The 21998-nt window shown below is 49.5% G+C and overlaps 1 long non-coding RNA gene across 1 annotated transcript; it reads right to left on the bottom strand.

Moving 5' to 3' along the window:
• Positions 1 to 12296: 12296 nt before the first annotated feature.
• Positions 12297 to 21411, bottom strand: LOC122441606. Its single transcript, XR_006269411.1, has 3 exons — positions 21198 to 21411; positions 18965 to 19047; positions 12297 to 12613 (listed from the first exon to the last, which is right to left on the bottom strand). It is a non-coding gene; the product is annotated as an uncharacterized LOC122441606 (long non-coding RNA).
• Positions 21412 to 21998: the final 587 nt, after the last annotated feature.

Here is a 21998-nt window from a genome sequence, read left to right as displayed (position 1 = left end):
CATTTGAAAAGACCCTGATGCTGGGAAAGATTGAGGGCAGGAGGAGAAGGGGACGACAGAGGATGAGATGGTTGGATCACCGACTCAATGGACATGAGTCTGAGTAAACTTGAGGAGTTGGTGATGGACAGGGAGGCCTGGCGTGCTGCAATCCACAGGGTCGCAAAGAGTTGGACATGGATGAGTGACTGAACTGAACTGAGAGACTCGGAAAATTACCCAATCTTCACAGGAAAGAGAAAAGTATTCCTCATTCTATTCCCCAGAAAATCCTATCTTTGTAATCAATCTGTGGGGACACATGGACGCAGTAACTCAATGAACATAAGTTTGAGCAAACTCTAGGAGATGGTGAAGGACAAGGAAGCCTGGTGCTGCAGTCCATGGGGTCGCAAAGAGTTGGACACAACTTAGCAAGTGAACAACAACAACAACATATGCACATGAACTGAGCTTGTCTTCCTCCTCTGACCTTCCCACCTTGAGCCGGGTGAGCACCCTTCAGAACTTCCTGCCCATATGCAAGGGTCCAGGCAACTTACACAATCTGTAAAGTGATCCACAGCCTGGACAGCACCTCCAAGCTCTGCCTTCCACTCTGGACTTTGGACCCTGTCTTTTATTTCTCAACTGCATTTCACATCTCATAGTGTCCTTTGGGATCAAAGACCAAGTTGGACTATATGCCTGGCTTTTATATTCTGGTTTCTTCATAAGATATCCTGTTTCCCTCTCTCTTAACCCACATCCTCTGAGCCAGGAGCAAATGAGTCTTTGCTCCCTGGCAACAAACAAATGTAGGTATTTGGGTGAATGGGACATGGGTTTATTTGGAAAAGGAATAATAATAAAACTAAGGCTCTCTTTCCCAATGCGCTGCTAAGACTCCAAGCAAAGCCAGAGGGGTTCTTGGGGCAGAGAAGGGTACCTGAAGGCTGTAAACTGAGACAGCGGGGGGCTTCCCTGGCGGCTCCGCCTGCCAAGCGGGAGATGCTGGTTCGATCCCTGGTCCGGGAAGATCTCACATGCACCACAACTACAGAAGCCCGCGTGCCCCAGAGCCTGTGCTCCCCAAGAGACCACGGCGCGCAGAAGCTGAGCCGCTCAACCAGAGAGCAGTCCCCGAGCGCCGCAGCCAGCGAAAAGTCCGCACAGCGACAGAGGCCCAGCACAGCCAAAAAGAAATCAGTCTAAAAGTAAACAAACCGAGACGGGGGCTTCCCCAAATTTGGGAGCAACATTGCTTTTTGGTTGGAGTATAGTTGTTTTACAACACTGTGTTAATTCCCGCTCTACAACACGGGGAATCAGCTCTGCAGACACACACATCCTCGCCTTCTCTCGCCTCCCTCCCCCTCGAGGTCATCCCAGGGCACAGAGCTGAGCTGCCTGTGACGTCCAGCCGCTCCACTTCCCACTAGCGTGTTACACGTGGTCGTGTGTGTGTCTCAATGCACTCTCCCAATTCGTCCCAGCTTCTCCTTCACCCACGGTGTCCGCAAGGCCGTTATCCACATCTCCCTCCCTTCAAAAGAAAGGAAGAAAGAGAAGTCGCTCAGTCGCGTACCATTCTCTGTGACCCCGTGGACTGTAGCCCACCAGGCTCCTCCATCCATGGAATTCTCCAGGCAAGAATACTGGAGTGGGTTGCGGTTTCCTTCTCCAGGGGGTCCTCCCGACCCTGGGATCGAACCCAGGTCCCCCGCGCTGCAGGCAGACGCTTTACTATCTGAGCCTCCAGGGAAGCCTATTCCTGCCCTGCAAATAGGTTCATCAGTACCAGTTTTCTAGATTCCATGTATATGCAGGGAACAGCATGTTCATTTTTTAAAATCTTCTCTCAGGCCCCAGAGAAATGGCTGATGAGGCAGAGTGCCCTAAGAGATGAAATACTATCATCAGAAATCGTCAGTGAAGAGCACCACTAAGGCCAGGAAACGGGAAACGTGGACGGGAGACCTTCCCGTTTTCTAACCCAGGCAAGAGCTAAAGCTTGTGTTCCTGTATTAGGGACCGATCATATTTTCAAGACATGGATACAAAATCAGAATACCATCTGGGTTAGAGCAAGAGATATTTCTACATGTTACAGCTGCTAAACATGGCAGGATTTTAACTGAGTTCTTGGACTGGGCACTCTTGGATTCTGACAGGAAGACGTAATTAATCGTAAGGCTGGGTACTAGAAAGTCAATTACGCCTCCACGTAGCATTGGTACAAGAAGTCTCAGGGCTGACAGCTTTATTTTACTTTATTTATTTTACTTATTTGTTTTATTTGTACTTATTTTATTTATTTACTTATTTACTTTATTTATTTTACTTTATTTTACTCTTTAGCCAGGAGCTATTCTTACCTAGTAAAGAGAGAATGGAAAAAACAAAAAACAAAAAAAAAGTGCCTCTGACTCCATCCTGTTATTTGCATCAACCAAAAAAGCTTTGTGTGAAACTTTCTTTAGAACACTATAAAATGTCTCCAACTTTTCCAGAAAGCACATGAGATTCTATTGCCAACTCTTCAAACCCAAAAACAATTTCACAAGAAAAATCCCTCAAACCATCATTAAGATGTCACCGTAGGTCATCAACAAAATGCTGTTCTTTTCCGAGATTGCATTACATTTTGGAATTGATATAATGAAAACCTTTCTGTAGTTTTTTTTTTCCTTTCATTTGCCAAGCTAAATTTTCAAAGAGTGCCATCTTTGGGTTTATTTTTTTTAATATCCGTGGACGAAGTCAGAATGCTCTAGAAGCTCGCTATGCGCTGGCCCTGCACAGACAGAAGTATTTGCTTTCTTCTTCCAGCCACCTGGGTGGCATCAAGAGTCTCCAACTCAAGTTCAGGGTCTGAGAACTCGACCCAAGCTTCTTGCTGAGCTCAGGCTGGAAATCATTCCAACAGGATGGGTGTGGCAAGAGTGTAATGTTTATGGACTGGGAGGCCCTTTCAAGTGTCTGACATTGTGTCTGACAAACACACTTAGTCTCCCACCCCAGGGAGTTTTCTGTCCCTCTTTTGCCAAAGGAGCCAGAGCTCCACACACCATGTACTTTCCAGCTCTCATTCATATTCAAACCGGCATCAACCCTGCAACCTGAAGCTTACTTATTCCAACACAAAATACTGCAGCTTCTCTTATTTATTTGAGTCAGTTTGGAACCTGAAGCTTACTTATTCCAACACAAAATACTGCCATTTCTCTTATTTACTTCAGTCACTAAGTAATTTATCACATCAAATGTCATTTTCTTGCAGTTTTTTATTGAAGTGTAGTTGATTTACAATCTTAATTTCTGCAATACAGTAAAGTGATTCAGTTATATATATATACATTTTAATATTCTTTTCCACTATGGCTTACCCTAGGATGCTGAATACAGTGCTCTGTGCCTTTCAGCAGGCCCTCGTGGTTTATCCATCCCACATAGCATAGCTCACATCTGCTAATCCCAAACTCCCACTCCACCCCCTCTCCGCCCCCCTCCCCCATATCACATCAGATTTTAAACCTCTGACTTACTCTTCTGAGAGCAATGTACAACTTAAATCCACCCAAGAGTGTGCTGTCTCCAACATGACGAAGTAGTTTTATGTCTGAATAACTCTCCTGATGATAACAATCTTAAAACTCAGTGCAAATATTCAAAAGCAGTGGAGAACAACCAGAGCATACAAAGCCTGGATGGAATATGACCCTTAAGAGAAAGGGACATATGCTCGGCAAGCTCTATATGGGTCCAGCTTTCCTCCTGAGGGAAATCTCTGATACTTACCAATTCCAGGAATTGAGCCTAAGCAGAAAGCAGTAGTCATAGTGAATTCAGGAGACAGAGTCCAGAGTTCACTGCTTTAACAGCAGCTGGGAAATAATCCTAGAAAGGAGGGAACCACAGACTGTGAGCCCCAAATTCCACCCAAACAGCCCTGTAAAGATAAGGTGTATGGGCTTCCCACACACCTTAAAGAATCCGCCTGCCAATGCAGGAGACTCAGGACAATCTCCTGGAGAAGGGAATGGCAGCCCACTCCAGGATTCTTGCCTGGGAAATCCCATGGACAGAGGAGCCTGGTGGGCTATAGTTCACAGACTCATAAAAGAGTCAGACACGACTTAGCGTCTAAAAACGTTGGGGTATACCTGAGCAGCCTGTGTGTAGATTAGAGCTCAGAGAAGTCTCGTGGAAAGTAGCAGAGAGAGTGGTTGAACTGCTCACAGAGATTCAGAAGCTACCTTGTACTTGCAAAGTCAGCCAGGTTAGAGGGGGTTTTCTGTTGAAACACAGAAAAGCAAAACTTAAGTAGAGAGGCCCTTACAGAACTCACCATCAAGGTGGACTGCTGGGTCTCTACCTGCTGCCAAAAGAGAACTCAACCCACTTGGAAGGAAAACATCTTCCAGAGACTCTAAACTTATCACTTAGTCAAGGATAAAAAGAGAGACAGTTGACTGTCAACGAAGAGAGACAGCCAACAAGAGAACTGGGACCCCAATCCTGTCTCACTGGCAGGAACATGAGTTTGAACCATATGGAGTTGCCGTTTCTATACGTTAAAACAGTCAAAGTGAAAGTTGCTCAGTCGTGTCTGACTCTTTGTGATCCCATAGACTGTACAGTCCATGGAATTCTTGAGGCCAGAATACCAGAGTGGGTAGCCTTTTCCTCTCTCTAGGTGATCTTCCCAACCCAGGGACTGAACCCAGGTCTCCCACATTGAAGGTGGATTCTTTGCTAGCTGAACTACCGGGGAATCCAAAAACAAACACTGGCAATTTCATGTCGTTCTATCCAACAGTCAAGACACACATGCTGCAATATGGATTTCAAATGTTCTTTCCCCTCTGTGCTCACATCTGTAAGATGTAAATAAGCTGTTGGCGTGGAAAATTAAAGCCCATCGAACCTAATGCTTTGCGTAAGGGAAACAAAACACATGAATAATCAGGGTCTGCAGGCGTTTTTGTTTTTTAACTTCTCAGCCGATGATCTTCATGGGCATAAACACGTGCTCCGCCCTGTTTCGCTTTTTCCCAGGCGGCTTCTTTGTCTCTCTGGGGTTTACCAGCTCTCTCCCTTATTTCCTTCATCTTCTTTCTAGTTCGCTTGTGTTTATTTTTTTTTTCCGACCCGTAAGGGACTACACAGGCTTCCGGGTTGCGTGGTGTATCGGATTGTTCTGTAAACAACATGGAGAAACACAGAGGCGGTGGGAGTCCTGGAAACACCGTGTGCTCGGGTCTCAGAGGGCTTTCTGTGCCCGAAACTCCCAGCGAGAACATCTGGGGCTACTCGCAGCTGCAGAGAGAGCGGCTCGTGAAGGAGGGACAAAGCCCTTTTATCCAAAGGAAACCGAGGCTTCCATCCCTGCAGAGTCACAAGCGCGCCCTCTGCTGTTGGCCGGTAGCGTGTGCCCTCCTGGCCGCTCTGCACATCCAGGGAAAAAGCCCTCAACGTAAGGGCGAGAACCCTGCAGGGAGGGCTTCCGGGATGGCTCGGAGGGAACGAGTCCGCCTGCCAATCCAGGAGGCGCGGGTTTGATCCCCGGGTTGGGACGATCCCCCGGAAGAGGAAATAACGACCCGCTCCAGTGTTCCTGCCTGGGAAACCCCGTGGACAGAGGCGCCTGGCGGATTACAGTCCCTGGGCTCTCAGAGTCAGACACGACTGGGAGCCTTTATAGCACACAGTGCCGTAATCAGACACACAGACGTGTGCACATCGTGGACACGTAATCGCATCTCAAGTGGAGAGACGGCTCCAAACAGGAGACGCCGTGGGAGGCACTGCAGAACCTGGCTTTTCATTACGGCTTAAAAACAGCAGCGACCATCCCTATCCACTGCGGAGTAGGAATGAAAACTCTCCAAGCTTCCCATTTTCATCTCTGCATCCCCTTCTGTGGAAAGGGTGGAAACGTTAGCGTTTGGGGGGTCTGGAGTCTCGTGTTTTTGAGCTGATGGCGCGCAGGAAGCGAAGAGAGCCGCCCTCTAGAGCGAGCGGGACCTCCCGGACTCTGGGCCCCGAACCAGCCTTGTCATCACACCCCTTTCATTTCCAGCACTCAGCGTCACAAGACACCTCCGAGCCAAACTCCATTAACCAGGTGCTGACACAGCCAAGATCTCTCTCTGCCTGGAAGATATCTCCGCCCTCCTCAGTACCCTCCTCCCGAGGAGGGTCATAAGCTGAAGACTCAAAATTTTATACAGAAAAGCTCTGTGGTCATTTAAGTGTCTCTTGGGTTTGTTAGAATGTGATTCTCTCCCCTAACAGTTGGCACTCAAATCACGAAGATCAATTCACAGTATCACATATTTTAAAAATTCTCACTGGATATTTGCTTTTACTGTTATTAAATAAACTTTGTTTTCTTAGTAATACAAGTTACTGTGTTGGTGTGTGATAGTGTTTTCCAGTATCGTGGCAGTTAAGGGACAAACAAACAAAAAAAAAAACGATGGAAAATCCACAATATTGCTTAGAAGCAAATGATCAGCTGAACAGACCATCACACGCTCAGGTTGCCTGGGTTTCAGCGACCTGTTTCTGCTCCAGTGAAGTGGTCCCCAGATGGAAGGACTGTGTCCTTTGGGGCGCGTAGGTCCCCTGGAAAGGTTTCCTATTATCACCACTTGGGGAAGGGCGGTACAGCTGGTATGTAGTATACAGAGGCCAGTGACACCACTGGATAGAACTGCCACCCACACCAAGGCCCCACTGTAGCGCCCAGGGGACTGTGCTCAACACCCTGTGTGTGCGTGCTAAGCCACTTCAGTCCTGTCCGACTGTGACCCCATGGCCTGCAGCCCGCCAGGCTCCTCCGCTCATGGGATTCTCCAGGCAAGGATGCTGGAGTGGGTTTCCATGCCCTTCCCAAGGGGGTCTTCCTGACCCAGGGACCGAATCCACATCTCCTGCTTCTCCTACCCTGGCAGGTGGGTGCCTTACTAACTGTGCCATGAAGCCATGGGTCGATGCCAACTAAATAAACTGGTATTCACTTAGTAAGTGGACTGTGAATGAGTCAAGTACTCAATAAGCAGTGCTAGGAGTGACAGTCGTGACGATAGCCCAACTAAAACAACGACCTCGCCCGTGAGTCCAAGAGTGAACCGAAAACACAAGTGACTCCACCCTGGTGGGATCTGGAGATACATGGAGCTTCTGCTATCTGCTGATGAGGTCGATTGATTGTGTTGGGTAAAGCTTGGACTAAATGTTCTCAAAGATCCTTTCCAGTTCCTAAATTCCATGAGAATAAGAACTGTCAAATGGTCCGATTGTAGAAGTCAGGAAGTTTCTATCCCTCCAGGGCGGCTGGAAAGGTCATGGAGCTGGAATCGCGGAGCTGTTTCTAGAAGAGGAACAACACGGCCCTCTCCCCAGCTGCACCCCCGCTTGTTATTTACAACACAAGAGCGCTTTGTCCCTGCACCTTTCTCTGAAGGAACATGGGAGGCTGTCTCTAAAATTCCCAGAATGTACATCTGCGATTTCTTTTGTCTGTTCCCCACCCCGCCCCGTCCCAGGCCCTCCCAAAGAAACACCCAAGGATGGCAAGAATCTTCAGGATGTGAATTATGGCCTTTGACGATATTTGGTCTTCTTCCAGTTCTGCTTTGGATCTTTGACCTCAGTGTGGAAAACAGAAACGCCTTGTTTCTACTGAAAAGAGCAAATAGGTTTTCTTCTTTTCTTTAACTTTCTCTTCTGTGTTGGGGTTTAGCCGATGAACAGTGTTGTGATGGTTTCAGGTGGACAGGGAAGGGACTCAGCCATGCGCACCCGCGTGTCCACGCTCCCCCAGACTCCCCTCGCGTCCAGGCTGCCACAGGACGCCGAGCCGAGCCGAGCCCCCTGCGCTGTGGGGCAGGTCTTTGCTGTTTCCCTTTTTAAACAAAGCCGCGTGCACATGTCCGTCCCAGACTCCCTACCTGTCGCTTCCCCCCAGCCTTCCCCACCTCCCACAAACACAACCGAAAGATCCTTCTCTCTGTCCAGAGTCTGGATGAGATGTGGAAGCAGGCTTGCGGCCGGCGCCACCTCCTGGCCCACTGTGGACGCTAGCAGGGCAGATCCCCTGTTTGTGCTCGGCATCAGGGAGGCAGGAGAGGAGACATCAATATTTCAAACAGCAACAGGATCGTAGTACGAGTTAGGTATTCCCTATGAAACACATCAACATGGATGTTTTTAAGTTAAAAATAGAGTTGCCGTATGATCCTGCGATCCCAATCCTGGGCCATCTGGAGAAAGCTCTAAAAGATACGGGCAACCCTACGTTCACTGCAGCACGATTCACAGCGGCCAGGACATGGAAGCAACCGAGATGTCCATCGACAGGTGAATGGATAGAGAGGATGTGGTCCCTGCATACAACGGAGGATCACTCAGCCATAAAAAGGATGCAGCACACACAGAGGGAAGTAAGTCAGAAAGAGAAAAACAGATATCGTATAATTAATGATATATCAGGAATCAAGAAAGGTGGTACTGATGAGCCCATATGCAGGGCAGCAAGGAAGATGCAGACACAGAGAATAGCCTTGTGGACGCCGGGGCAGGAGAGGGTGGGACGAGCAGAGAGTAGCATTAAACATACACATCACCATATGCAAAACAGAGAGCCGGGGAATCCGCTGTGTGGTGCAGGGAGCCCAACCCTGCTCTGTGACTCGCTAGAGGGGTGGGATGGGTGGGATGGGGAGGGGGCTCAAGAGCGAGGGGACATGTGCATACCTGTAGGTGATTTGTGTTGGCGTATGGCAGAAACCCACACAATCCTGTAAAGCAATTACCATCCAGTTAAAAATTACTTTTTAAAAAAGGAACGACATAATGCCATCTGCAGCGACACGGACGGACCTAGAGACGATCTTACTGAGAACCGAAGTCAGAGAAAGACAGATACAACATGATACCGCGTACGTGTGGGATCTAAACTGGGATGCAAATGGACTTACCTACAAAACAGAAACAGACTCACAGCCCGGAAAAGAGGCCTGTGGCTGCCAAGGGGCAGGGGACGTGGGGGGAGGCACGGACGGGAGTCTGGGATCGGCAGACGCAAGCCATCGCCTATGGAGTGGGTAAGCAGCAAGGCCCGCTGTATGGCACGGGGAACTATATCAGTATCCTGTCATAAATGAACAGCCACGGGCTAGAATCTGAAAAAGAATATATACAGCCGAATCACGTTGCTGTGCAGTAGACATGAACACAATATTTAAATAGTAAATCAACTCTACTTCAATAAAATTAATTTTAAAAAATTTTAAATTAAATAACTGCAAGATTTTAAAGAAACAAAAATACAGAGAGACATTTTTAAAAGAAGCATGCCATCAAGACATATTCATAATAAGCTTATCTGATTTGTCACAAGGTAAATTCTTGGACCATGTTTATTTGCTGTTTAACAAAACTCTATATGGAAACCTCATTTCTAGGTTTTTTTCCCCGCCCAGGGATACACAGCTGCCAAGAGAACAAGACCTTCAGATACAGAGTGAAGTAACTCAGCCTTTCCCAAAGTGTGTTCCCTGGAACACCAGCTCTTTAAGATGTTCGGTGGGAAAAAAAAAAGAAAAAAGTGTCTTACTCCAACAAGTTGGAGAAATACTGTGTTGTATTTGCCTTCTAGAGGAGGCACTGTGCATACAAGCTTATGATGGATTAAGACACTTGGAAGTAAAAAAAAAAAAAAATCCAGCATTTTAAATTTTGCTTCCCATCAAAATTTTCAAACTTCACGAACCAGAGAATATTTCTGTAGAGGACCATGTAACAAGGAGCATGCAGGAGTCAGGGTTCTAAGGAACACGACATGGAAAACATTGCTCATAGAGAAGCAGGTGTGTGGGTTGTTTGTTCTCGTTGACAGTAATTTCCCAGAACCAGGAGACGGGCCTGACACGTGGCTGCAGTCTGACCCTGCTGCAGCTGCAGGGTGCTGCAATGTGAGCAACTCTGTGGGCGGAGAGCAGAAAGGAGACGCGGATTCAGCAGGTCCTTGAATCGCTGAGGCCGCATCTTTACCATCCTTCCCTGGTGGCTCAGACCGTAAAGAACCCGCCTGCCAATGCAGGAGGCTTGGGTTTGACCTCTGGGTGGGGAAGATGCCCTGGAGAAGGGAGTGGCCACCCACTGTGGTGTTCTTGCTGGAGAGTCCCGTGGATGGAGGAGCCTGGTGAACTGCAGTCCGCGGGGCCACAGAGAAATGACTGACACAGCGTTGCCCACGACAGCCATCCGAGCTCCAGGAGGTGAGACCACAGCTGTTGTTAGACAACGACAAAATCAGCCTCCCCACAAACCACTTAGGAAGTCAATCAACCCACTGCTCTCTGAAGAGCTTTGCGACCCCACAGACTGTATCCCGCCAGGCTCCTCTGTCCACAGGATTCTCCAGGCAAGGGTACTGGAGTGGGTTGCCATTTCCTCCTCTGGGGGTCTTCCTGACTCAGGGATCGAACCCAGGTCTCCTGAGACTCCTGCATTGACGGGCGGATTCTCTACCACTGGGCCACCAGGGAAGCCCATCTGAAGGGCTGGATTCTATTTATTCACTTATTTATCTTTTGGCCACGCTGCACACGAGAACTTAGTTACCTGAACCAGGGATCAGATCCAAACCCCCTGCTTTGGGAGTCTTAACCACTGGATTGCCCGGGAAGCCCCTGAAGGGCTGGGTTCTAATGTGAGTATTGTAATATTTTGTCTCCACCGAACCTGGTAGCCTTCTTGCTGTATCTATCACTCTTCCAAAAAGGACTGGAGCTTTATTTCTTTTCTGTAAAATTAGAATGCCTGTGCTGGACTTGGCTTTCCAAGGCTCTGTCAGCCTTAAAAAAAAAAATTGTTACACAAACAAGTGAAAAAGAAATCCATCACGTTCTCCTGTTTGATGCCTCTGTAGAATTTTAAATTTGTAAGGGAACTTCTTTGTATGTTTTCCATGCTAAACATAACTCCTTTTAATTTCTCGGTCACTGTTGTGGGATACTGTGCTTTCCGGTTTGGAGGAGAGAAAGGGAGGATTATATACCATAGTCATCGTCTGGGAATTTGCAAATGGGTTTATCTGGCTGAATTTTGTGGAGGGTTAAGCAAACCTTCTTGGAGAAATGCAGTGTGCTTTGCCCTCAAGAGTAGTAAATTATAAACTGACCACATTTCCCTTTCCACTTGACCTTCATCTTCCACAGAGAATTCTTCTGCAAGGATTTGGCTCCCTTTATTTTGCTACTTTAAGCAAAAAAGATTAAGCACCATGCCCCAGAAACCTACTCTCCTCCTTCTGGGTGTTTAGAGCACTCACAATCACACTAAAATTCATCCAGGGCTGTATTATGGGGATTGTCATAGACTGTTGTGATCAGAGGTCCCATCTTCTTTCTCCCAAGAAGTTCAGTCGAAAGCGTCGTCTCCCGGGGGCCTCCCTGGTGGTCCAGTGGTTAAGAATCCGCCTGCCAATGCGGGGGACATGGGTTCGATCTCTGGTCCGGGAAGATCCCTCATGCCATGGAGCACTAAGCCCGCGTGCCCCAACTACTGCGCCTGCGCCCTGGAGCGCCGGAGCCGCAACGCGGAAGCCCACGTGCGCGGGAGCGCTCCGCGGAGAGGAGGCCCTGCGCGGAGGGAGGCGCGCGCCGCCGCGAAGCGCAGCCCGGGCTCGCGGCAACAGGAGAAAGCCCGCGTGCGGCAGCGCGGACCAGCACAGGCAAAAATCAGTGCAGCTCAGGCGCGGCCGCCTCTTTGCGGCCAAAAATACATAAGTAAATTAAAAACAATTTTTAAAAAATATGAAGTATCAACTCCCAGAGGGAAGCGCTCATTTCAGTAAAATCCAGAGGGAAACCGCACCCCTGCTTTCACACAAGGATGCTGCACGGCGTCCCCCCCACCCCCCACCGCGCTCTGGAAAATCTGTCTACAGTCAAGGAGCCGCGCGTGGTCACTTCTGCCAGGCTGACCTAAGGGTCGGGGGATCGCTGTCATAATTGCTACCAGCATGCCTCAAAGTCAGAGATCTGAGAGGCGGGAGTGTAAAGGTCACGTTGAAATCCAAAGAGCTTATTTTGGACTCCCTAAGAAGAAGATACCTTGGCATTGCCAGCTAGTAAGCCTTATTCTGTATATAAGCTACTTCTAGACTTTTCGGCAAAGAGGCGACTCATTGGGAAAGACCCTGATGCTGGGAAAGATTGAAGGCAGGAGGAGAAGGGGACGACAGAGGATGAGATGGTTGGATGGCATCACCGACTGGATGGACATGAGTCTGTGCAAACTCCGAGAGACAGTGAAGGACAGGGAAGCCTGGCGTGTTGCAGTCCAAGGGGTCTCAAGGAGTCGGACACGACTTAGAGACTGAACAACAAGAAAACTTTTCCAAAGAAGTTCCTGCCAATCTGATTGAGTCCCCACATGCCTCCAGGACCTCGGGCAGCTGCAAGCATTCTGAAGGGCAGGTGCGCTGGTCTGACCGACGGCAGCCTTGCTGGCCTTCTTGTTCATCTTGTTGCGACTGCGGCAAAGAGAGACGCCTCAGAGGACGGAGACCAGGGTTCAAAGTGCTTGACGCACTGCTTTGTTTTTCTTTAGAATCCTGAAAAAAAAAAAAAGAAAAAACAGGATACTGAGAGTTGAGCAGGAACAAGATTCCCTCAAGTAAAGTTTCCACTTCATTCCCCCCTAAAATGGTGACTCTCCAAGGATTCTAGAAAGTCCCGTCTCAGTTCCTGGGCCCTAAGGCCCAGGACCCCCAGAGCTCCTCTCCGTCAGACTTGAAATCCCCCCCTTTGCTGCCGGCAGGTGCAAGGCAGGCAAGGGTGACAGAATTCCCGCAGGAAGAGCCAGCTCGCTTCTTCACCTGACGTGGAGACTGTGGTAACTGCTTGGCCTCATGAGGCTCTCAGCCCTCATTATAAAGTCCTCCTGCTGCTCCGCACGGGTTTCTGTCTTTTCCCACCAGCCCCCTGCTTTCACTGTCTCAGTCTTTACTTCATGTGCAACCCTCAGGTCCCAGGGAAGCTCAAGAAAGGGATTCTAGCATACTCAGGGGTCTCATCAATGCCTTCTCAGTTTCAGGGGGCATTTGTGGTCAACATGGAACCCTAAGGTTCTCTTAATTTCTGCCCTCCTTGACTGTAGCTACTTTGCCATATTGATATGCTTGAAATAGTAAAAAAAGAAAAAAATTTAGGCAAAGAGAAACATTGCCCTCTACAGGGCAAGTGAATCTCAGACTTTCATAGGCGATCACTTACAAGCAAAGAACATCTTTAAAATGGAGTCTTCAGGAAGGAAATTCCAAAAAGAGGAGATACATGTATATGTGTGGCTGGATCACTCTGCTTACAGCAGAAATTAACACAGCCATATACGCTCAGTCATGTCCGACTCTGCGACCCCGTGGACTGTAGCCCCTCAGGCTCCTCTGTCCATGGGATTCTCCAGGCAGGAATACTGGAGTCGTTGCCATTTCCTTCAGGGGATCTTCCCAGCCCAGGGATCCAACCTGCATCTCCTGCTTGGCAGGCAGGCTCTTTATCACTGAGCCACCTGGGAAGCCCCTAAAACAACTATACTCCAATAAAAATTAAATAAGCTGAAATAAGCAATGAAATGCTGGGTGTTAGGCTAGCCTGATAAAACACTAGAACAGGATAAACGGAATGCTCACTCTTTTCTCCCGTGACACTGAGGTGAGTGAATGAAGCCTGCAGGCGGTCTTGTCTCCGCCGTTCACTCAGTCCTCAAACAGTCATGGACGGAATCCGAAGCGCGAGTCTGAGGGATGTGCCCAGGGCCTCCCAGCCCACCAGTTTTAAAGGACAGTGATCCAGCCGAGGCCTGTGTGAATCCCATCCTTCCCAGTACCTCCCTCTCTCTCCCAAGCAGGTCAGTACGTGGAGCCTGCCTAAGGTGCAGCGTGAATGGGGCCGTGTTTCTGCAGTCCTCCTGCTAAATGAGGCCATATAATTTGCAGTTGATAAAAATAGCCCTACAGCAAGCCTCTCCAACCCTACTGTCCTTCGGGCCACTGAGACGATGCCTCTCAGGTTAATCTTACTACGACACCAATCTGTGCCATCCACAAGCCGTCCAGTCAAGGCCGCAGCACTTGACCTCAAGCCAGGAAGCCCCTCCATCCTCGTACAACCCTGTCACGCCTGGCTTCGCTCCGCATGCCCCCCACCCCTGCAGGCCGTTGGGGATGTTCTATTCCTGACGCATGTGGTAATGCCTTGTCCAGCTTTGAGCAAACGCCCTGTGCTGGCAGAAGTAGTCTCTTCTCTTTCCTCTTCCCCTCCGCTTCCTTTAAGAATGACTTCAAGTTGCCCAGGGTCCATCCTTGAGATTCCCAGGACCCCAGAGTCAGACTCCACTCACCCCAACTCTGCCACTTCCTAGCTGGTGACCGTGGACAAGTCACTCAACTTCTCTGTGTTTCATCGTCCTCAACTACAACATGAGGATGATGCTAGTACCTTCCTCTAAGAGGTGGTGTGAGAATTAAACGAGTGACTATATGATACTTGAAACAGCATCTGACATAGTAAATGCTCTCTAGATTTAACTATTACCAAAAGTTTCACCATCATCAAAAAATGCTTCATCATCCTTATCAGCATCATTTCCTGATCAAACTTTCTTTAGATCTTCTAGTACCTCAGTCAAAGGCGTGCACTCAGTCGTGTCTGACTCTTTGCGACCCCATGAACTCTGGCCCAGCAGGCTCCTCTGTCCATGGGATTTCCCAGGCAAGAATACTGGAGTGGGTTGTCATTCCCTCCTCCAGGGGATCTTCCAGACCCAGGGCTCGAATCTGAGTCTCCTGCATTGCAGGCAGATTCTTTACCACTGGGAAGCTCCTCAGAAAAAGAAGTAAACGCCAAAGTCCCGCCTACAATGGTCTGTATGTCCAGTACAACCAGCCCCTAATTACCTCCTTGACCTTGAACCCTACGCATGTTTCCCCACCCCCATCACTCAGCTCACCCGTGCAGCTTCCCCGTCACTTCAGATAGAGTCTCAGCTCAGGGTCTGTGCACACTCTGCTCTCTGCACCCCGAAACCTCTCCCCCGAATATCTCACGGCTGGTCATCTCACCTCCTCCGGTCTTTGCCCAAATCCCGTCTTTTTAGAGGCCTGCCCACCCACCCCAGAGAGAATCACAGCCTCCTCTGACCCCACCTGGCTCTTTTCCCCGAGGGTCTCACCACCTTCTCGTACAACAATGTCCTCCCTTGTCAAGCTCCCCACTGCCTCCTCCGCTCTAACAAGAGACCCGGGGCAGGGATGTTTCTTCCAACACAAGGAGCAGACTCTGACGGGAGGCAGGAGCTCAGTCAGTATGGGGTGAGCAGGACTTCCCTGGACGTCCAGTGGTTACGAATCGCCTGCCATTGCAGGGGGCCGGGCTAATCCCTGGTCGGGAAGGTTCCGCCCGCCGAGAGGCAGCTAAGCCCACACATGACATGACTCCAGACACCTGCAGGCCCTGGAGCCCGGGGTTCACAACAAGAAAAGCCGGGGCACTGCAGCCAGGGGAAGTCCACTTGCAGCAACAGAGACCCCGCCCAGCCCACAATAAGAAACAAAGACCATTTCAAAGTACAGAATGAACAAATCAGTAGAGCTGAGGCTCAGTCTGGGCCATGCGAGTTCTTCTGAAGGCACCGTGGTGCCTGCATGGCCCCTCTGATGCTAACCTAGACTAAACATGGATCTCCAGTAGCTAACGTCGCTGGGTACCACCATCACCCATCCTATGGCTATCTGCTCAGGCACATCACAGCTGACTGCTTACCTGCCCGGGATTATATGGCTCCTATTAAAAGACAGTTCTGGGTAGAGAAGATGAGCAGGCAAACATGTGTTTGCTTCATGATAACATGAGCGCAGTCAGAGGCTGGAGAGAAGACAAGAGACCAGGCAGGGACAAGTCATGGGGCAAGCCAGCTGGCCAGAAGCTCCAGGAGATGGCACCTCAAGTGTGGGTTTGGCTTGATTCAGCTGCTTTTTTGCTGTCGAAAACTCAGGGATCAGATCTGGGTTTGTTTTTTTTTTTTATATTGGGGCTTCTTCTCTGGTCGCTCAGACGGTAAAGAATCCACCTGCCAATGCAGGAGACACAGGTTCAAGCCCTGGGGTGGGAAGATCCCCTGGAGGAGGGCAGGGCAACCCACTCCAGGATTCTTGGAGCCAGGTGGGCTACAGTCCACGGGGTCGCAGAGAGTCGGACATGACTGAGAGACTAATATTTTGCACCATCCAAGTCGTACGAGTGAACATCATTAACCAGGAGGCCCACACTGAGGATGGAAATCGAAACGGTAATTTAGAATTCAGGGTATCCAAGGAGTGCGGAGCCTTCAAGGGCGTCAGGCAGTCAGCCTCTCCGGCTCCATCTCCAAACAGCGCCTTCAGTGGGCGCTGCAGTACTCAGGTCTGACTCAGGGTGGCGCTGCTGCTCTTCCCAAGAGAGCCAGGCCTCCTGCCGCAGGCCGCGCGGGACAGGCTTCTTAACTCAGCCTGCGGGACAACCAGATGACTCAGCATATAGGAAGCATTCAGTTGCCTTGTGCACAAGCTTGCCATCACCACCAGCACAAAAAAATTACTTTGTGGATGTATCCTTTCTTAGGTGTTCCATCTCTTTGGCAGGATTTAGAGGGCTCCAAGCAGATAACCAAGGCTCCCGGGGTGCCTCAGTGGTAAAGAATCTGCCTGCTCACAGATTCGATCCCTGGGTTTCAGCAAGATTCCAAGGGACTGGCAACCCACTCCAGTATTCCTGCCTGGAGAATCTCATGGACAGAGGAGCCCGGTGGGCTAGTACATGGGACTGCAAAGAGTGACCTGGAGTCGGTCATGACTTAGGGACTCGGTTCAGTTCAGTTGCTCAGTCATGCCCGGCTCTTTGCGATGCCATGGACTGCAGCACACCAGGCCTCCCTGTTCATCACCAACTCCCAGAGTTTACTCAAACTCAAGTCCATGGAGTCGGTGATGCCATCCAACCGTCTCATCCTCTGTCGTCCCCTTCTCCTCCTGCCCTCAATCTTTCCCAGCATCAGGGTCTTTTCCAATGAGTCAGTTCTTCACATCAGGTGGCCAAAGTATTGGAGTTTCAGCTTCAACATCTCTCCTTCCAATGAATATTCAGGACTGATCTCCTTTAGGATGGACTGGTTGGATCTCCTTGCAGTCCAAGGGACTCTCAAGAGTCTTCTCCAGCACCACAGTTCAAAAGCATCAATTCTTCAGCACTCAGCTTTCTTTATAGTCCAACTCTCACATCCACACGTGACTACTGGAAAAACCATAGCTTTGACTAGATAGACCTTTGTCAGCAAAGTAATGTCTCTGCTTTTTAATTTGCTGCCTCAGTTGATCATAACTTTTCTTCCAAGAAGCAAGTGTCTTTTAATTTCATGGCTGCAGTCACCATCTGCTGTGATTTTGGAGCCCCCCAAAATAAAGTCTCTTACTGTCTCCATTGTTTCCCCATCTAGACTTTGGGACTAAACAACAATAAAGCAGATAACCACTTGAGCAGTCCCATTAACCCACCTAAACACAGGAACCCTCGGCTAATAGAAGAGGAGGGGGCCATGCTGGTTGGAGGTTGGTCAACCATCGGGTCGTGCTTCTGCCTGCAGCAGGAGAGAGGCCACCTGCTCACTGTTCTGGTTTTCTTTCTTTTCCAGTCTTCGGGCTGTCTTTTGAGGAAGCCACTGGAGCCCGAGGGCCCAGCAGGCTGGCCTGCCTGATCCTGCATGCAGGGCGTGACTCACTCTGACCCAGGACGTCAGCAGCCCGCAGTTCTAGCCGAACAGACTCTGTCTGTGCCTGGCGGGCAAAGCCCTCAGTTAATCCTGCTGGTGGTCAAGACCATACCCTGTCATTAGCCCATGTACTTGACCACAGAGTTCAAAACATTTTAACAGCATGGGCTTGTTTAATCCTTGTAATCTTTGGTAAGTCTGCGGTGATCTTACTTTTCAAATTTCTGCTTTGTGTACTGGGAAACAATCAGTTGGGTGGAGAGACCCTGCAGAGGTCATCCAAGGATTCAGAATTAGAGTTCTGGACCCTTGACCTTCAATCAGGGGTGCTGACTTTTCTAAATCTCTGCCACAAATCCCTCCTTATCCCCCCAACCCTCAGCTCCCAATCATCCTTTCCTTGTGGATATAGTGTTCGTTTTGTTCTCTGTTGTGGCTCTTGTTGGTCAGCCCTGTTGCATCCGACTCTCTGCAACCCCATGGACTGCAGCACACCAGGCTCCTCCGTCTGTCCTCCTCTGTCTCCCAGAATTTGCTCAAATTCATGTCCACTGAGTTGGTGATGCCATCCAACCATCTCATCTTCTGCCCTTCTTTCTACTTTGCCTTCAGTCTTTTCCAGCATCAGGGTCTTTTCTAGCTTTTCGCATCAGGAGGCCAAAGTATTGGAGTTTCAGCTTCAACAACAGTCCTTCCAATGAACATTCAAGGTTGATTTCCTTTAGGATGGACTGGTTGGATCTCCTCGCCATCCAAGGGACTCTCAAGAGTCTTCTCCAGCTCCACAGTTCAAAGGCATCAATTCTTCGGCTCTCAGCTTTCTTTATGATCCAACTCTCATGTCCGTACACGACTACTGGAAAAACCGTAGCTTTGACTATACAGACTTTTGTTGGCAAAGTGATGTCTCTGCTTTTAATATGCTATTCAGGTTTGTCGTAGCTTTTCTGCCAAGGAGCAAGCGTCTTTTAATTTCAAGGCTGCATTCACCATGCACAGTTATTTTGGAGGCCGGAAAAATAAAATCTGTGGTTCTTTTTTTTAAAGAGTATACACATTCACACAAGTACACAAATCCATATCTGTTTCTGCAGAGCTAAGCCACATGCCAAAGATGCTCTGTTCCCGGTACAGCCCAAAAGTTACCACAACCATCACATACCTTTACATTGGAACCTGACTTCTGAAATATACACAGGGTCTCCCTTGTTGATATACACAATTCAGGATGACCGATGAGAAATCCTGTAAAAACACAATGGTTTTACTTATTTAACCACAAAGTTTCCAAGCTTCCTTAAATACAGGTGACTTTCTCCCACAGTACCTCTCTGTTGACAACACCGTGATCAGGTTCCTTGGAATCCCCCTTTGGAAATGATGCATAAAATCGTTATCTCTTTGGAGCCTAGGGTTGGGTGTGCAGGTGATGACCTCCACTCCTAGTCCACCTTGCTACACTGGGGAATTCCAAAGTTCACCCAATTAGTCTTCTTAGAGACAGTGGGATTTCTGTGGTCTCCCATGGCACGCTGACGGTTAACGGAAGCCAGGCCCCATGGCAGTTTCCCCAGCCTAAGATTATGGAGCAGAGCGCAGCTTAAATGCCGTTCTCTCCTCCTTCAGAATCAGCCCTGGGTGTTCACGGGAAGGACGGAGGCTGAAGCTGAAGTTTTAGTACTTTGGCCACCTGATGCGAAGAGCCAACTCATCGGAAAAGACCCTGATGCTGGGAGAGATTGAGGGCAGGAGGAGAAGGGGGCGGCAGAGGATGAGATGGTTGGATGGCATCACCGACTCAACGGCATGAGTTTGAGCAAACTCAGGGAGATGGTGAAGGACAGGGAAGCCTGGCATGCCGCGGTCCATGGGGTCACAAAGAGTTGGACACTTCTGAGTGACTGAACAACAGCAAGCCTCCTTCCAATGGGCCCATCCCACCCACCCTACCAGATCAGCAGATGTCTCCACCCAAGGCCCCTGAACCCCGCCAGCTGTCCCACTGTTGGCGTCAGTGAGGACTTCCTATTCCCAGCCCTTTGGAGGTGAACCCATCAGTCCCTTGAAGGTTTGATCACCAGGATAGTTCTACAAACACCTCGGTTCTTCATCTCTCTCCAAACCGAAGTAATAACCCCGAGGCAGTACTTCTCTTTTTTCTACAATGAGAAAAATCTCAACTTGCTCCAGGAACATATGTTTCATCCCTTTTATTTGTTCAGAAGAGCAGGTGGTTTTGCCCCAAAGCTGAAGTTCCTCCACCACCCCTGGTAGCCTTTCATAGCCAGAGGAGCTGAGAAAAAACATGGACTTAGCTTGAAGCCTTGGGGGAACAGCAACCTTACAGCAACGACCCTACGTGCTGCCTTCTGTCACTGAACGTAACTGCGTGGGTCAGTCTTCCAGCGCTGTGGAAGTGTCCTGGATCATCTCAGAAAAACGGATTGACTTAGAAGGAAGTAAACTGCTGAGCTAGAGTGATGGTCCCACCATGCTGGGCGCTTCTCTCTGGCCCCTTCCTGAGCCCTGGGGCCAGCAGCGAGACATCTTCACGTTGTGACCCCTGCAGACATTGGTCTGAGGATACCATCTTAGTTCTTCCTTAAACAATTACAAGCGCCAAGCCTAGAAGGGCAAGGGGACCTGAGAGAATCAGCCCCTTTTCTGTGGATCAAATATCTTCTTTAAAGAACCAACCAATCCCCCAAACTCACAATCAGACACACACACAGCCATATTGTTTACAGGACTAGTAACTTCTCCATCTAGAGACATTCAGGATAACTGCCTGAACGTGACGGCCTACATTAAGCAGATCAATTCCCTCAGTATTGCATTGGTGGCTGGCAGGCTGTTCCCCTATGTATTTAGGTCAAGCCTTGCAAAGGGTGCATTCTTGTTTTTACAACTATTTTTAAGCTGTGGTTATGTATCACCATCCAAACGTCCAAGGCACTGACCAGATTCTTTACTGTCTGAGCCACCTGCCCACCTATAGAGAAGGGAAGAGTTTTTAACTGAAATGAATTTGATTTCAGTCTTGAAACAGGTTAGTGATTTTTCTTTGTTTGTTTGCAAGAATGTAAGGTGGCCACATCTCCTACGCTGTAAGTCTACCTTAGAAACCATCACGTAGGACTTCCCTGGTGGCGTAGTGGATAAGAATCTATCTGCCAATGCAGTGGACACAGGTTTGATCCCTGGTCCGGGAAGACTCCACACGCCTCAGAGTAACTAAGCCCGTGCGCCCCAAGTCCTGAGCCTGAGAATCACGACAGGGAGGCCACTGAGTGGGAGGGCCCCGCACCGCGGGAAGAGTAGCCCCGGCTCGTCGCAACCAGAGAAAACCTGCACTTTAGCAACAAAGTTATTTACGTAAACAAATAAAAACTCACAGTTCAGTCAGCTCAGCTGGCAGACATTTATTGGTTATCAACCGTGGACCAACGACCAGGTGCAGAAATACTAAGTTCTAATAAGACGTGGATGCTCTCCTTTGGGAACTTAGACTCAAGGACACCCATCAAAGACACCAGTGCTGCTGAGGGAGAAATAGACATTGTTCAATGTTCTTTGAGTCCTGTTAGAAGTCACAAGTTCTTAGCTTCGTGGTTAAAGATTACAGCTTCTAGGATCAGAGGGTCTTAACCAAGACCCAGTTCTACTCTCTGCTGGCCTCCGTCTCCCCCGCCTCCCAGGGCTGACCTCCGTTTCCCCCGCCTCCCGGCGCTGGCCTCCATCTCCCCCGCCTCCCAGGGCTGACCTCCGTCTCCCCCGCCTCCCGGCGCTGGCCTCCGTCTCCCCGCCTCCCAGCCCAGGAGGGGAAACCGCACAGCTACTTCCCCAGCTGCTGCTCTGTGTCCAGTCTCCAGCACGAAGCCATTTCCTGATGCGAGACCTACAGGAGAACCAGGTCCCTTCCTGCTCTGCCAGCCTCTGCGGTCAGCATGACATTGACCCAAAGACAAAAACCACAAAAGGACCAGGGGCTTCCCAGGTGGCACTAATGGTGAATACCTGCCTGCTGAGGCAGGAGACACAAGAGACTTGGGTTTGATCCCTGGGTCGAGAGGATCCCCTGGGGGAGGGCACGGCAGTCCACTCCAGTGTTCTTGCCTGGAGAATCCCATGGACAGAGGTGCCTGGCGGGCTGCAGCCCATGGATTTGCCAAGAGTTGGACATGGCTGAAGTGTCT

This window comes from Cervus canadensis, chromosome 1, assembly GCF_019320065.1.
Source record: "Cervus canadensis isolate Bull #8, Minnesota chromosome 1, ASM1932006v1, whole genome shotgun sequence".
In the NCBI taxonomy this organism is placed as follows: Eukaryota; Metazoa; Chordata; class Mammalia; order Artiodactyla; family Cervidae; genus Cervus; species Cervus canadensis.
This window is presented reverse-complemented; position numbering and strand designations above follow the sequence as displayed.